Source organism: Canis lupus, chromosome 3 (assembly GCF_011100685.1).
Source record: "Canis lupus familiaris isolate Mischka breed German Shepherd chromosome 3, alternate assembly UU_Cfam_GSD_1.0, whole genome shotgun sequence".
In the NCBI taxonomy this organism is placed as follows: Eukaryota; Metazoa; Chordata; class Mammalia; order Carnivora; family Canidae; genus Canis; species Canis lupus.
In genome coordinates this window covers 71,884,316-71,900,974 of record NC_049224.1, presented here as the reverse complement: position 1 = coordinate 71,900,974, position 16,659 = coordinate 71,884,316, and the positions used below count along the sequence as shown (strand labels likewise).

The window sequence follows — 16,659 nt, the reverse complement described above, 5'->3', positions numbered from 1 at the left end:
GAGGTGGGGGAGCCTGGCAGGGGTGGGGGGGGGGCCTGGCAGGGGTGGAGGAGGAGGCATGGTAGGGGGAAGGGAAGAGGCCTGCAGAGGTGGGAGAGCCTGGCAGGGGTGGGAAGGGGGCGCCTGGCAGGGGTAGAGGAAGAGGCCTGCAGAGGTGGTGGAGCCTGGCAGGGGTGAGGAGGGGAGGCCTGCATAAGTGGGGGAAACTGTCAGGGGTGGGAGGGGAGAGGGCCGCCCCCCAGCGCAAGAGGGTCAGAGGCATGGTGGAGCCAGGTGCTTCCCAGGGCGTCATGGGGATGGTGGCCCCGAGGCGGGTGGCAGTGCAGGTGTCAGAGGGGTGCAGCCATCATCAGTTGTCTGGGTCGGTCGGCGGGCCAGGCAGGGAAGGGGCTGCCTTAATTCACTTAATCTGTGCCACCGCCCAGGAGGCAGGACAGCCTGGGCTCGGGACCCATAGGCAGGGAGGGATAGAGCTGGGGCTCCACTCTGGATCTGACTGACAGGCTTTCTGGGGAGGCCTGGGCCTTCGGGGGAGGGATCTTGGTGATCATGGAGGGCTTCCTGGAGCAGGTGGGTATGATGCCAGGGCCCAGTGCTGCTGCCCTATACACATTTGGATTAGACACACCCTCCCTAGGCTCTCTGGCTCATCTGTGCACTGGGGAAATGGGACCAGGGGGCCCTCTAAAGTGTCCCTCCCAAGTCTGGAGCTCACTTCTTCTCTACATCAATGTTTGCTAAGTATTTTTCCCTTTAGGGAGCCTGAGGTCTGACTGCTGACACCCTCTCCCCCAAACTCCCTTTGTAGTTTCAGGATGCCAGTGGGTGTCCAGGTCACTTCATGCCTGCAAAGACTGTGCCCCGCCCACCGTTTTGAAAAGCTCTGACTCCTTCTGGCCACCCAGGCTGTGGATGCTGCTAGGAGGTCCACCCTGTAGGGGATACCACGAAACAAGCCCTGGGACCTGACAGATCTGTGTTCAAATCCCTGGTCTTGCTGCGGGTTCACTGGAAGTTTAGGCCTATCCATCCACCTCAGAGCCTCCGTTTCCCCATTTGTAGATGTAGAGTGATTATCTCACAGCCCTTCATCTCCTCGGCCCCACTGCCCCGTTCCGAGTGGGTCAGGGTGATGTGGTGCTTTTCATTCCTGCAGTGAAACAGCTCAGCAGCCAGGACTGATAAGGAGCTTGGTAAATGTTTGGAGAGATTCGAAAATAGATCAAAATGTACAACACAGCGTAACTTAAGCTTTAGGACTTCTTCCCTGTCCCCTGCACTGGGGCTGTAAGTCCTCTGTGGTTCTATCTCCTAAAATGTTCTTACCCATGGCTTGCTTCTGGCCTCTTCTCCCCTCAGCAGATGGGGACACGCTGTCTCCATCTCCAGGGAGCCCCCTCCAGGCAGCCTTCCGTGTGGAGCCTGAGCAACTAATCTGAAGTGCATGTGTCCAACCTTGTAGAAACCTCTCCATGGCTCCCTGCTGGGCTCAAGGTCAAGTTCAAGCCCTTTAGGGATTTATATTCCTTCCGCTAGACCTCTATTCATCCCAGGGCAGAACTGCCTTGTTCTTCTCTGTATCTTTATTTTTTAAGATAATTTTTATTTTTTAAAGATTTTATTTATTTATTCATGAGAGACATGGAGAGAGGCAGAGACAGGGGAAGCCGGCTCCATTCAAGGAGCCTGATATGGGACTTGATCCCAGGACCCGGGATCACGCCCTGAGCCAAAAGCAGACGCTCAACCACTGAGTCACCCAGGCGTCCCTGCATCTTTAGTGCCTGGGAAAGTAACCGGGCCTTAATAGGTTCTCAAGAAATGGTAGTGGTGCTGTTTATTGTTTGTACAGCAGGGCACCTCATCCACTGGGAGGAATGTCAGTATTACCAGCCCTTACGTGGATGAGGGAACAGGTTCAGAGAAGACCGGGGTCTTGGTGGGATTCAGAATGATCATTGAGTAAATACATGCTTACCCTTTTAACCTCTTCATAGGGAGTTGTGAAGCGTCTCGTACTTTATGGGAGAGAAAAAGGCTGAGCCCTGAATCCAAAGTCTTTTCCAGGTTCAGAGGCAGCGGAGGATTGGCCAGCATGGGGCAGGTGTGGGCAGGTGGTGGTCCAGGGCAGCGTCCGTCTGCCTGGGCAGAGCTGCGTGGGACATCCCACCTGGTGCCAGCCATGCTGGGTGAGTCCTCAGCCGAAATCGGGCCCCCAACTTTATCACCTGTACGGAGTGCATCCGTGATGGAGTGATAGCGAGTTGCCTTTGGGACTCTTTATCACAGATATCTGCTAGTCATTAATAGTTTCCCACCGTGAACATAAAAACTATATGAAAGGGATGAAAGTCTTGCAAAAAGAACAAGAAAATGGTCTCCATTTGCATCCCCACCACCTTTTGAACCACTGTTTTCTCAGCCTTGTCCCAAGGCAGCGTGAATAGAGAAAGTTGCAAGTCCATGAAACACTTTGCTTTTTATGTAGAACGAGGGATCTCACTTATTTGTGACCTGGGTCTGTCACTCCTGAGCTGAGTGACGTCGGGCAAGTTCCTCAACCTCTCTGAACCCCCATGGCCTCAGTGGTCCCTTAGAGAATTCACCCACCTGCTGGGGTTGCTGCTCTCTGAGTTGGTTTGGTGGGTCCAGAGAGTTGGGGTGGATCTGTGGCAAGTGGAGGCAGGGGAACAGATGAGGGGGCCTCATTCGGGCCCAGGAGTGTGGTTTTCACCCCAGGGGCAGTGGGGAGCAGCCAGTCTGTGAATATATTTTACTGTTCTCTGATTCTTAGAGAAGTGGTAATGGCCAGGGTCAAGGGACCCTGAATCAGAACTCTGTGTGGCTCAGGGTGACCACGGGTAAGCGGGTGGGTGGGGCAGAGGGTAAGGGGGTGGCCAGTGGGGAACACATTGTGGAGGGGGGGTCAGAAGAAACCAGTCCTCAGCCGGGAAATGGGGGTCGTGGTTGAGCTGGGAATGCTGAGGGATCAGAATGGAGACAAGGGTTTGGGCCAGGAGGGGATGGGGCGTTGCGTTCCCAGTAGCCCTTGCTCAAGAGAGCCTGTGGGTAGGCTGGGCACCCATCGTAATTGCTCCAGGGGCCCTCGGGGATGGGAACTGAGGCCCAGGGCAGCTGTGTGACTTCTCCAGAGTGACTCAGCAGGTTGAGAGGTGGGAGGCCAGGTGTTTTTCTGCACCGTGGCCTGACTGGTCCAGCTGCCAGCTCCCAAGGACAGAGGAGACTCTGCAGTCAGGCTTGGGGGATGTGGCTTGTGTTTTCTTAGACAAGGAGCCAAAGACCAGGGCTGGCATACGCTGAAGACTTGTAATGCTCTCTCTCTCTCTGCCCAGAATCCCTTCCAGCTGCTGTGCCCCGTTGTCAAAGATTATCCTTTACCTGATGATGCTTGTTATTCATGATCATCAGGTTTTACTTTTCTACTTGATTAATTCGGGGAAGTTTGTGGTCTAGAATACTTCTGACAGAGACATGACTGCATCCTGCAGTTTCTCTCCCTCTCTTTTTAAAATTTATTTATTCATGAGAGAGAGACAGAGACATAGGCAGAGGGAGAAGGAGGCTCCCTCCAGGGAGCCCAATGTGGGACTTGATTCCAGGACCCTGAGATCACGACCTGAGCCCAAGGCAGATGCTCAACCACTCAGCCATCCAGGTGCCCCATAAACATTTTCTTTTAATGAGTGCTCTGAGGCTTGGGTCAAGACCAATCATCATTTTGCTGCATCAGCAATATTGTGACAACTGCTGACAACTGAATATGAAACGTATCCATGATAAAACTTCCTGGGTTTGCTTACTGTGTTGAGATTTCGTAATGTCCTTGGTCTGAAGAGAAAAAAGCCACAGCATTTAAAAGGGTGAATTGCTCTGATGTCTGTAGTTTCATATTGTTCACAAAAACAGAAACGTATCCTTTATTGGTGGACAAAGTAGATGTGGAAAATTGAATAATCCGTGAGTCTAGATGAAGAAAGTATAAGGAGTTCATTGTACTATTCTTGGAACTTTCCTGTAGTTTTGCAGCTTTGTAGAAGAAAACCTTTGAAAAAGGGCTGGCTGCTAGGTATGCTAGGTAGGGAGGTGTCTTGAGGATCTCGGGGCCCACCTGTCGGCTCCGTGCTCACCTCTCCATCCTTGTCTTAATTTGAGGCAGAGAGGACTCCTTTGCCCCAGGGCTCAATTCTGAGCAGACTCTTGGGTCCAGTTTTGAAATAGTGGCAGAGGGTTTTGAGAAAATGTATTCCTCCCTCTTTAGAGATATCATATTTTTAGAATCTTTGTTTTGGGACCAACTTTCCTTCAAATTTTCTATTCTCCCTTAAGTTTTTCTTAAATTTGTATTGCCTTCTAAAATGGCTGGGGTATACGAATACTATTTGTTGTGGTAATTATTCAGAGAATACAGAAGTTAAGAGATCCTCATTTTCTCCATCCCCTAAGGGGTAGCCAGTGGTAGGTTGGAACCTCCTAGACTTTTTCCTGTGCTTGTGGAAACACATAAGAACGTGTGTGGATATCCTGCAGGGCTTGATGTTTTATGGTTTTTAATCCTTTGTTCACCTGGTGACCCAGCTTTCTACCTCTCCTCAAAGATGCAGTGTGGGGATCATCTCCTCTAGGAAGCCCCCGAGGCGGCTCTCTGTGCTGACCTCATCCTTTGCAATCCTCTGAATCCACACCACCTCCCCTGCCAAGTCTTGGGTAACACGAGGGCAGCTATGACTGTTTCACAGTCTGCACTTGAGTGGGGAGCCCAGGAGATGCACAGTGTTTGTGGAGTGCACAAATGGGCACAGGAGGCATCCTGAGTGAGGAAGCCTCATGAGCATGAGCAGATCCTTGCAGGTAGGAGAAGCTTTCTCATTCAAAATGTGCCTCCTGGCCCCGGGGGGAAGAGAATGCCAGGGTCCTGGCTGTTTGGTGACAGAAGGTCACTTTAGGGAATGTGGACACTGCCTCCCCAGGGCTCCCATGCCCTGGCTGTTTCTTTCCTGGTGCTAATGCCCTATGTGGGTTGGGCTGATGGGGTGGCCATGAGCTACCTGAGGGCTGGGGCAGCGCTGGGCCCTCCCTTGTCCCTAGCACTCAGTCAGGCGTTTGCCGGGGGTCTTAGGGGTGACAGGAAGCAGCACAGGATTTAGATGTGAGGCTGGCCTAGGTCTCTTTATCTTTCATGATCCTGACTCCTTCCTCATTAGAGGCAGTTTTCCGCAGCTGGGATCTATTAATGTCATCTGCAGCTTGTATGATTGATGCCAAAGATGGGGTCCCTGCCAGCTTGAGGAAGTTGAAAGTTAAGTGGGGATGGAGAAATAAGTGGCGAGATTCTCAGGCACATGCTCAGGCAGGTGTAGAGGAAAGCATCCCTTGCTCTGAGCAGCTCTCCCAAGCTCATCCCGCATCTCAGGTCAGAGGGGCCCACTGATCTGAGTGTGGGATTGCAGATATTCGAGCATTGTCCATTGTTTCAAAGGAGTTATATTACAGGAAGCGAGTAGAGCTGGGTTTCTTGTATGGTACTGTATGGGATGTGTTCTGGGAATGGTCAGTGTCATTTGGGGAAATTGTGGAGAAGTGAGAAATTCTGTGTTTCCATTAATTGTTGATATTAACATGAATATCAGTAATGCTTAGCTGTTGCATATCTACATAGCTTTGCAAAAATATCCACTTCACCAGTTTTGAATCCAGCACTTTCCCTGTTGAATGGAGGCATAAGCTGAATGGGAAAGTGGCTTTGGAACATCAGGGCTTGTTGACTCCCCTGATTCTGTGCCAGACCCTGTGTAGGGAGGTGGAATTTGGAGATGAGAAGTACATGTCATGCCCTCAGAGCACACCTGCGCTAGGTAATTGTTGAGGTTGAACTATGGGTATCCAGGACACGCAAAGATTCCTCTTCCATCTTCCCACACCGATCACTATTTTGCACTTATGCCTTTGGCATTAGGTTTTGAACAAATGCTGAAGCAAATGGAAGCAGTTTATGTGACAGCCGGCTCTCTGTCCTTCTCTCTGTCAATTTCTTTCTGTCTTTCCATCTAAACCAGCATTCTTTGCTGTTGGGACTGTATTGTGAATATCTGGTGATGGTGGTGATGATGATGATATGGTGGTAGTAGTGAAGGTGATAGTGGTAATGATGGTGGTGGTGATGGTGATATTGGTGGGGAGGGTGGAGATGGTGATCATGGTGATAGTGGTGGATATAGGGGTGATGGTGAGGGTGGTGATGATATGTTGGTAGTAGTGAAGGTGATGGTGGTCAAAGTGGTAATAGTAGAAATGGTGGTGGTGAAGGTGGTGATGATGGTGGTGATGATGTTGGTGCACATGGTAGAGATGGTGATGGTGGTAAAGGTGGTAGTAGTAGAGATGGTGGTGATGATGGTGCTATTAGTGGGGAGGGTGGAGATGGTGATGGTAATGGTGGTGGTGGTGGAAGTGATGGTGGCAGTGACTATGGACCCAGGGGTAGGAGTGGCAGTGGCAGTAGAACTGGAAATTCCAGCATGTCACAGGCATTATTATAATCACCTTAGCTCTCCAAATCTGCTCCCTCACAACAACCTATAATTTGTGACCACCACGGCCCATTTTCCAGGTGAGATGCCTGAGGCTCAGGGCCACACAGTGCCTGTTAGAAGAGGATTCAAAGCCTGGTAGACTTTTTAATATTAAACCAGGTGTCACCCTGGCACTTGGTGGAAATGCACATTCAGGGCCCCCACGCCATTCGGTCCATGTTGCTGAGCAGGGGCCAATGAAGGGGAATTGAAGGTGCTCGGAGGGTGGTTGTCAGGCACATCTGGGTTGAGGACCACTACCCTGAGCTGCCACCAGTCCTGTCCTCAGTGGCTGAGTCACCTGAGACCCAGGCTTATGTGACTCTGGTCTTGTTACTGAGACATGCCTGTCAGTGTGGCACTCCCTTTACCTGGAACATGGGCCTCACCCCTGCTGAGATGAGGGGTTCTAATTTAAGGGTGGAGGTGGAGAGAGGGGAGAAAGAGTGGGCACTATTCACTCCCTGGTGTGTGCCTGAATCCCCTGAGGACCTTGTTTAACTTGAAAGTGCTGGTTCAGTGGGTTTGGGTGGGGCCTGAGACTGTAGGTTTCACAAAAGCCTGGGGATGATGGGGATGATGGGGGTGATGGGGGTGTTGGGGGTGATGGGGGTGATGGTGGTGATGGTGGCTGGCCTGTGGCCCTACTTCCAGTAGCCAGGCCCTCCGAGAGAGGTTATCACGCTGGAGGTGGCATCAGCATCACGTGGAAGGCTGGCTAACGTAGACTGCTGGGTCCCACCCCAGAGTGTTGAGGCCTAGGGTAGACCTCAAATCTTGCAATTCTAGCACGTTTGCGGGGGATGCTGGCACTCCTGACCTGGGGACCTCACTGGAGCATGTAGGGCCCCCTGCCAGAGGTTTCTACTTTGGCTGCACACTGGAATCAATTTAAAAACCACTGAGGCCTGGACCCAACATTGGTGTCCTGAGTCGGTGGGACTGAGCAGAGCCCAGGCCTTGGGAATTGTTGGTTTCCAGAGATGCTCACTTGCAGCCCAGGTTGAGACCCACTGCTCCAGAGCTGGGTGTTGTACCCTGGTTGCCTAGGTGCCCAGAGAGGTAACAGGATGCTAAGTCAGGCCTGCCTGCAGAGGGTTCTGGTTCAGTGGCCAGGTGGAGCCAGGCAGTGGTATGAAGAATAGATTCTCTTGGTGTTTCCAGTGGGCAGTGGGGCTGAGAACAGCTCTCCCTTGAACCAGGGGTGGGCCCCCTCACTGTTCCCTGGGCTGCTGGACCCCGGCCCTGGGGAGTGGCCTCTTGTCCCGAGCCTCCCCTTCCTGCCTGTGGCGGGAGAGGTGCCTCGGAGTCAGAGACCTACAGGGAGACTCTGCTTCTGCTTCTCCCCTGCTGGGCCGTGGGACCTTGGGCAACTTTGTTCTCCTCTCGCGAGCTCTTTCTTCTCTGTAAAGTGGGAGAAATAAACAGTGCCTGACATCCAGGAGTCCCTCTTTGGTTAGTAGGTGAGTCTGTCCTGCTAGTGTGGATTGTCATGTGCAGCAGCTCTTAAACACGGGCGGTGGTGGGAGAATGGCCTGGGCCTCCAAGAGCTGAGCCTCGTGAGCTCCCCTAGGGGGTTCTGATACATGCACTTGGAGAACCACTGATGTGATTCTCATAAACTGATGGCCGGGGAATCTGATACATGATGGTTATTATTAGCCAGTGGCTAAGAAGGACACCCAGATTTCGTATACACACACACACACACGTATAAATTAGTGTTTTTGTTTTTCTTTGAGGAAATACCCAGTAGTGCAGTTGCTGGATCATATGGTAGCTCTATTTTTAATTTTTCAAGGAGCCTCCATGCTGTTTCCCAGAGTGGCTGCACCAGGTTGCATTCCCATCAACAGCGCACAAGGGTTCCCCCTCTCTCCGCAGCCTCACAAACACCTGTTGTTTCTTGTGTTTTTGATTTTAGCCATTTTGGCGGGTGTGAGGCGATACCTTATTGTGGTTTTGATTTGCATTTTCCTGATGAGTGATGTTGAGCATCTTTTCAAGTGTCTGTTGGCCATCTGGATGTCTTCCTTTGCCGATTTTAAAATGAAATTGTCTTTTTATTGTTGAATTATGAGTTCTTTATGGTGGATATGGGCCTTTTATTGGACGCATTTCTCCCATCCTGTGGGTTGTATTTCCATCATCTTTACACTGTATTCATTTCCTACCCTGCCATAACAACTATAAATTTGGGGACTGTTGCCCTTAACCACCATCAGAGTCTTATCAGCTCTGATGAAATAGGATTTGGTGGAGGGTGAGAAGGTGGGTATGGGAGGTAAGTGAGGAGACAGGGCTGTTCCAGGAGTACAGCAGGGACAGAGAGACGAAGGAGCTAGTCCTGGCAGGACTTGGGGCCTGCAAGTTGTAAGAGGGAGGGAGGGGGGTCATGTAGGAGGACTCATAGGGCTCAGGCCTGGATAATTCACTGGAGGGTGGCTCTTTTTTTTTTTTTTAAGGTTTTATTTATTTATCTATGAGAGAATGAGAGTGAAGAGACCACAGAGGGGAGAGGAAGAGAGAGAAGCAGACTCCTCACTGGGGAGCCTAATGCAGGGCTCAGTCCCAGGACCCTGAGATCCTGACCCCAGTCAAAGGCAAATGCTTAACCACCTGAGCCACCCAGGTGCCTCAAGGGTGGCTTTTTGCAGAACCAGGGAGGAGGAGCAGGTTTGGAGTAAGATGGATTTCGAGAATTCTAAAAACAGCAGCTGTCACTGAGTGCATCTGGTGTGCCAGGCACTGTCCAAAGTACTGGAGGTGGATTGTTGCATGCAATGCTTGCCAGACCCTGAGTGATAGAGACTACCAATATAGTTGAGGAAACTGAGGCACAGAGAGGTTAAGAAACTTGTCCGAGGCCCACAGCTAGAGCGGTGAGCCCAGAGCCTATGCTTTATGCATCTGGGATATTGGACTGCAGCCTGCCTCTGTGGCTGCTAACAGACCTTGCCTGTTGGCTAGTTTCCGCATATGGTATCTGTTGTGGCTGAATGGTGGCCCCCCAAAGAAATGTGTGCGCCCTAATTCCTGGAACCTGTGAATGCTACCTTATATGCTAAGAATGAATATTACCTTACATGGCAAAAGATGCCAATAAGAATTTTGAAGGGAGGAACTTACCCTGAATTATGTGGGTGGGCCCTAAATCCAATGATACGTGTCCTTATAAGGGTGAGACAGGCAATGTGACACACAGATGAGAAGGCAGCATGAAGTCGGGGTAGGGGCTCCACCAGCCGAGTCACGCGCAGCCACCGGAGCTGGAAGAGGCAAGGAGGGGTTCTTCCCTAGAACCTCTTGAGCGTGAGGCCCTGCTGACACCATGACTTCTGCTCTGTGATATGAATTTGGGCTTCTGGCCTCCAGAGCCATGGGAGATTACTTTGTATTGTTTTAAGCCACCAAGTCTGTGCGTGTTTGTGATAACAGCCCCGGGAAGTGAATGACAGTCTGCATCCCAGGAACCCCAGCGTCTGAACCCTGCAGAGCCCAGGCCTCCAGCTCTTAGGAGCACAGCCGTTTCTTTCCATTTTAAGTCCTGCAGAGCCTGAGGCTGGATTTGATCAGGAGGCAGCAGAGCTGGATGTTCCAGCATCTCTCATGCCCCAGGCCGTGGCCTCACATGGTCACGGTGGGGGCCCTGGCTGGGATGGATATGTGTGCTTTGCTGGTGGTGGGAGAGCGCAGCAGTGAGCGGCTTTGCAGGTGCTAAGGCATGGGCTTGCATTTGCAAGGCTGTCCATCAGTCCTCCCAGCTGTCCTACAGTCTTTCCGTAGTCCCGGACCCCCTCCTTAAACTCCTCCTGGGCCGTGTCTGCTGGCCTGTCGGGTCGTGAGTAGTGCTGCTGGCTAAGGACACAGGCTTTGGAAGCAGACACCCTTGGCTCCCATACCCAGCTCCTGGCTGGGTGATCTTGGTCAAGTCGCTCAACCCCGCTGAGCCAGTTTCCTCCCCTTTAAGATGGGGATGCTGATGACACGGTAATGCTGCATCCTCGGCAGGTGGCCTTGACGGTGGGAGAGCTGATGGATGGGATGGGATGGTCACCTCCCCGTTGCCATACTGCCTTGTGCAAGTCAGCCTGTTACATAAAGTACGATCACATCTGCATTTTGGGAATTAAAACAATGTAAAACCTTACTGAGATTGTGTAGAAGAGCAAAGACCTCTGTTTTTACCCACCCCTGCCACTCAGCTCCCCAGGGACCTCATCGGCAGAGGCCAGGGTCAGGCTCTCATGGGTGCAGGGTTTCCCAGGCCCTGGCTGACCTGACTGTGCAGGAGCTGGCTCAGCTGTGGTGCTGGGCTGTGTCCTGGCCCCTGGTGGCCTGAGCTGGCCACCACCTTGGCAGACCTTCCTACAGCTGAGTCACATTACTGGTTGGAGCAGCGGCCTGCACTGGTTTCCACTGTCCTTCAGTAAGATGAAGTTGGAGTTCAGTAGTGTGTCCCCCACAAGCCCCCTGCTGCCCCCCCCGCCCCAATCCTGCTGAGCTCTCAGCCACCCGTCTGGTCCCAGCCTGCTCCATCCCAGATGTGGCTGAGCCAGCACTCACGATCTGCCCGTGCAAACCCTCCTCTTCCTGGCTGCTCCACTGTATCAGTGGGGTACATGTTGCAAACATGACACGAGGGGTGCTCCAGCATGACCCGTGTGGCCTGTGCATCCCCAGCTCCTCCCAATGATCCTTCCTGACCGCCTCCCCACCACCTGGGCTCCTTGCTTTCCCCTGGTGCACCAGCTCCCCTGCCTGGAATGTGCCATTCCTTTTCACTGCTCAGCTTTCCTGCCTCCTTCAGAAGCCTGCTTGGCATCACTGCTTGCTCGAAGTCTCTGGGAAGGGGCGCCTGGGTGGCTCTGTCGGTTGAGTGGCTTACTCTTGATTTCGGCTCAGGTCAGGATCTCAGAGTCCTGGGACCAAGCCCCATGACGGGCTCTTTTCTTGGGGCGCGGCGGGGGGGGGTGTCTGCTTGAGGATTCTCTTTCCTTCTCCCAACTCACATGCTCTGTCTCTAAAATAAATCTTAAGAAAAAAAGTCTGGGGACCTCTGTGTCCAGGGCTATTTGAGCCTCCCACTGGCCAGTTTCAGAGCACCTGTCAGGGGCTAATCTGCTCAGTTGTACGTGTGTTTGATGTGTGTCTGCTCCTCCCACTCGAGGGTGGCATGTGCACGTTCCTTCTGGACATTAGCTTCCCAGTACCTGGGGGCTGTGCATGGAGGAGGTGCTCAGTGAGTGGTCCCCACTGAATGGCTGGAGAAATCTGGAGGAAATCAGGTGGTTCTTCCAAAGAGCCCCCTTTTCTTTCTCCTCTGGGCTTTAAACCTGTGCTCTGATCAAAGCCCCTCCTCTCCCAGGGTCCAACCCTCATCCCGGCTGGCCCTTGCTGGTGCTGATGCTCAGGTGGCTCAGGGCCACTGTCTCCAGGACCTTCCCTGAATCTTGGGCCCCCACAGGATTGTGGGGTTCCCTGTCAGAGCTCTGACATCCTCTCTGTCCCAGTGATCTTCCTCACTGGACTGACAACTTCACAGAGGCAGGGAGGGACCGGCCACATGGGTGGCACTCAGAATAGATGCTCACTAGGCATGTGGGATGTGAATGAGTTGAACCCAGTAGGTACTAATCATGACCCTGAGCATCCACTACATGCCATGAGCTGTGCTAGGCCCTGGGGTGTACAGTGGTGAGCACGACAGACTACGTCTCTGTCCTCCTGGCGGTCATCTGACAGCAGGGGAGATGGAGCACCCACACAGACAAATGTATGAGATGGGGGGTGTGCTGAGATCTAGAACTATGGAGAGGCCTGAGGGGAATGAGGAAGTCATGCAGGTGTTTGGGGGAAGAATGGTCCAGGGAGAGAAGTAGGAAGTGCAAATAGCCCATGGTTGGAGCACGCTTAGTGGGTTGAGTGGCAGCAGGAGACCAATATGGCTGGGAGCAGTGACCAAGGAAGTGAGGATGTGAGGTCTGAGGGCTGTTGGGGGGTATGATGGAGGACCTCACCAGTGTTCGATGGCAATGATGCTGTCTAACCAGAGCCCACGCCTTTCCTTCCCAGGACCCTGCATCATCAGCTGGCCAGTCTGGGGGTGCATCCTCTTGCCTGGATGGCAGGCCTCCCTGCTTCCACTCTTATGTCAAAATGAGTCCACTGGGTAGCCAGAGGGAGCTTTTTAATGGAAACTAGACTTTTATGTCTTGTTGCTGAAAGCCCTTGCCTTTGTGCATTCAACGGTAAACGGCTATGTATAGTCACTGGAGAGAGTTCCACGCCCAGGTGACTCCTAACCTTGGGGAGGCTGCATCTGCCTCCAGTAAGGGCTTCACTTGTCTGTGATGACTTCTGTTTCCATAGAGCCCTCCCACGGCCCATGTGGTGGCATTGCATTGTGGGAAGAGAACAGGGCAGGATTGGACAACGGGTCTTAAACCCTCAGTGCCTTGGGGCTCCCTGTTTACAAAGTGACAGCGGTAGCAGTCTCCCCTCAGAGGGTGGACTAAGATGATGGGACTGTCATGTTCCAGCATGGTACCTGCATGTGGGGAGGATTCAGTGATCTTGAGCAATGAGGATCATCACGTCATGGACTAAATATGACAATGATCATCAGGGAAGAGCGTATCTGGGCAGGAAGGTTGTGGTCAGTGGGGTCAAAGCCCCCAGTAATGGTCAAATAAGTTAGATTACAAAATATGGGCTTGGTCTGGCAACATGGAGGTCAAGGGAAGTGAGTAGAGGCCAGTGGATGTCCAAGTAGGTGAGTGGCAGTCAGGGGAAGTGAGTGGGGCTAGTGGAGATCTGAGTAGGGGAGGGGGAGGTCCGTGGAGGTGAGTGAATGTCTGAAGAGCACAAGGATGGTAAGCGGAGGCCAGGGGAGGTAAGTGGAGGCCGATGGAGCTAGTGGAGGCCAGCAGAGCTGCAGAGACTGAAGCCATGCTGCAGAGAAGTGAGGAGTCTGTGCAGACACCAGATGGAGACAGTGTCGAATGACTGTGGACAAGGACAGAGAGGCAGAGGTTGGGGAGATTGGGCACAAGGCATGGTGGGGGGGCTCTGTTTTGTTTTAATGGGAGTAACCTGAGTGTGACAAGCTGATGGTGAGGCACTCCTGGAGAGAGGACAGGGTGGGGAGGTTTTGGGGAAAGGTGGGGAGGAGGGGGGTCCAGGGCCAGAGAGAAGGGGATGTTGATTTGGGGGTTTGGGCTCAGTTCAGTTTTCCTTCTGTGTCCTTAATAAATATCATTTCCCCCCTCTCCTGAATATTCTGTGCTATGAATATTTTTCATAGCTTCTTTTGATTTGGTTATAAATAGAATCACCTTCCAGTTTTCTGCACAGATTGCTTATTGCTGGTATATAGGAAAGAGAGCAATTGTGTTTTGTTTTTAGTATCTAGCCACTGTCCATTGCTTCAGGGGACCCTGACAACCCCATCAGTGTGTTTCAGAACAGATGTGTGCCTTACACTCTTCCCCGTCTTCATTTCTTCCCCTGTTTTCTTGGCCCAAAGCGACCCTCTTCCATCTCCCCTGCCCTTGGTAGGAGCAGGCCACCTTCTCTTTCCAAAATTCTCTTTGTTCACACAGCCTCCTCCGCCTGCCCCCAAATGGAAATAGCTTCCTTGGTTCACCCTGTTTGTTAGGGCTGTGATGTCAGCAGGTGTCTGTCCGTGTGGGTTTTTCCCTGAGAAAGGAGATCTCCCTGCTTGTGACTGGCTTTTCACATGCAGCGGGTGTGCCTGAGATCTTCCCACAGCCTCCATGGTTTGGGCTCACCATGCTTTATTTAACCAGTTCTGTGCATTCCCATTATGCCCTTGTCCAATCAGTCCCTCGGGGTAGATTCTAGAAGCGAAGCTAGTGAGCAAAAGCAATCCATATTTAAATTCTTCACAGAAATTGTCAAACAGCACTCCAGAAAAAGTCATGCCAATTTGTACCCACCGAAAGTGAGTGAGAATAGCAGTTTCCCAGAGCCTTGCCAACAATGAATATTGAACATCTCTGCTAATGGGATAAGTGAGAATTCTCCTTCTGGTCCTCATTCCGTCCGTTAGCGACGAGGCCACACGCCTTGATGGCCACGTGCTTTCTCTTCTTTGGGGAATCACTTCTTCATAATTCATCCTAATTTTTCTATTGTCATGTTGCTTAAGGCAATTCTGATTTGTAAAGCATCTTGGTTCATTAAGGATATTAGCCTGTGGTCTGTGATATGGGACAAATATCTTCTCCCAGCCTGTGGTCTGATGTTCTTGTCTGCGATGCCTTCTGTCCGCAGAGCCTCAACATTGGTGCCTTCTGTGGCTGCTTAGACTTTTTACCTCCTTTACTATATCCTTTTTTTTTTGGGGGGGGGGGGTTCTTTGTTTTGTGGTTCCTTTGTGTTTATTTCAGGTTGTAATCCACCTGCAAGTTGTTTCGCTGTAGGGATCTAAGGGTATATCCGGTTTTATTTGCTCCCAAAGCATCTAGTCCTTTACCCAGTGTGGTAGTTGTGGATTAGCTGGTGTCTGTCTCCACTTATGTGTGTTAAATTCCTGTCTGCCCTTGAATCTGGTTTTGGCCTTTCTCTTCTGTCCCATTGATCTGTTGAGCAGCCTAGTTTTCCTCCCTGTGGAGAGAGGCACAAGCTTCCGGCTTGAAGTTTTCAAACCAGATTTCATTTCAAGCTAAAAAAGATGGACTTCCTGTCAGAGGAGGACAGCTATTGTCTAGAGTGGGGGTGGGCGGAGCCCAGAAGACCCTGTGGGGGTGATCGCCCTCTGCTCCAGCTTTTCTAGGGTATCTTCATTCCTAGTTTCCATTTGGTCATTGCAGACCCATGGCCCCAAACCCGAGTCTTTATTTAACTTACAGGTATTGGCTTGCCACCTCCCCTGCCGAGCCTGCACCAGGGTAGCCAGATGAGCAACCTAGGAGCTTCTGAAGGCACAGTCCCTGATGCCTTTTTTTCCCACACCATGAGCCTTCATAGCGCTGTGCTCATTGGCAGCATCTCCGAGATCCCCACCATCCCGGCTCGTTGCACTGCTCCCTGGGGCTGTAGCCTTGGGAGTACTGCCCAGAGAACTCTTCTCTGTTGTACAGGCCTGGTTAGCTTTGTTCTTTGTTGTTTGGGGAGAATGAAAGGATCCCTAGAAGGGAAGCCGAGGCAGCCCGCCACTGTTGATATAAACAAAAACTTCACTGGGAATACCTCCCTCCACACCATGCAAGACTCTGGCCTGTGGCTTTGCAGGGACGCAGGTCTATGCACTGGGAGTGTGAAGAGATACTCAGTTAATTCCAGTTTACAGAGCTCGGGGGCCGTGTCCAAGGTAGCTTGGTGTGGGGAAGGGTGGGGGACATGGGTGGTGGCCGGGCCGGGATTCTGACTTGAGCTCTCCCCGCTTCACTGCTATGATGGCCTGCGCCACAGGGGAAGTGTGGAAACATTAAGACAGGAATGGGTTTTAGTCAAAAAGGGGAGCATTATGATGGAAAGTACATGCTGAGGTTTTTATCAGAAAGTGAGGATTTCTGTATGTACATGTTGTAGCTTCCTAAATGTCACTAATTACCTCGTGTAGAACTTGCTGCTCATTATAGAGAATTTTCAAATGAATCTCCCTTGGTTCTCAGAACAACCCTGGGTGGTGGGCCAGATTCCCATCTCCAAACCCCTTTTTCAGATAGATGCCTTTGCACTGGGCATTCGACTCTCTTACCAGCTGTGGGACCAGTTAGAAGACACGTGGGGCTGCTGAGCGTCAGCCCATAGGTGCAGGTCCTCAGGGTACCATGAAGTCAGCGCAGGACCCACAGCTGTCTTGGGCAGACCACACGCCCTGCTGGACATCCAGGGCTAGGGGATTTGGCTGCAACCCAGTTCCGACCCAACACTGGCCTCTGGCACATCCTACGCCTCAAAGGAAGATGTTGTAGGAAAAGCCTCCAGCTGATGCTATCAGGAGCATCCAGGTGAAGACCGATGAACCTGCCATTTGCGTAAGATCTTGAATTTATATCTCAGGAACTAAAAGTTGGATGGCCAGGACTACTGAGGGCTG

The 16,659-nt window shown here is 51.9% G+C and overlaps 1 protein-coding gene across 5 annotated transcripts in view; it reads left to right on the top strand.

Moving 5' to 3' along the window:
- The window catches only part of JAKMIP1 (janus kinase and microtubule interacting protein 1), a 148,005-nt gene that overhangs the window by 19,815 nt on the left and 111,531 nt on the right, over window positions 1-16,659 (top strand). Inside the window, exons 1-2 of one of the 5 annotated variants that reach the window (XM_038533411.1) lie at window positions 237-1,494; window positions 2,068-2,189. The exons of 3 other annotated variants lie outside the window; for them this stretch is intronic. The gene's annotated coding sequence lies outside the window, so the exon portion shown is untranslated. Of the gene's footprint in view, window positions 1-236; window positions 1,495-2,067; window positions 2,190-16,659 lie in introns of those variants that run through there. One more of the 5 variants, XM_038533415.1, reaches the window with a different exon arrangement.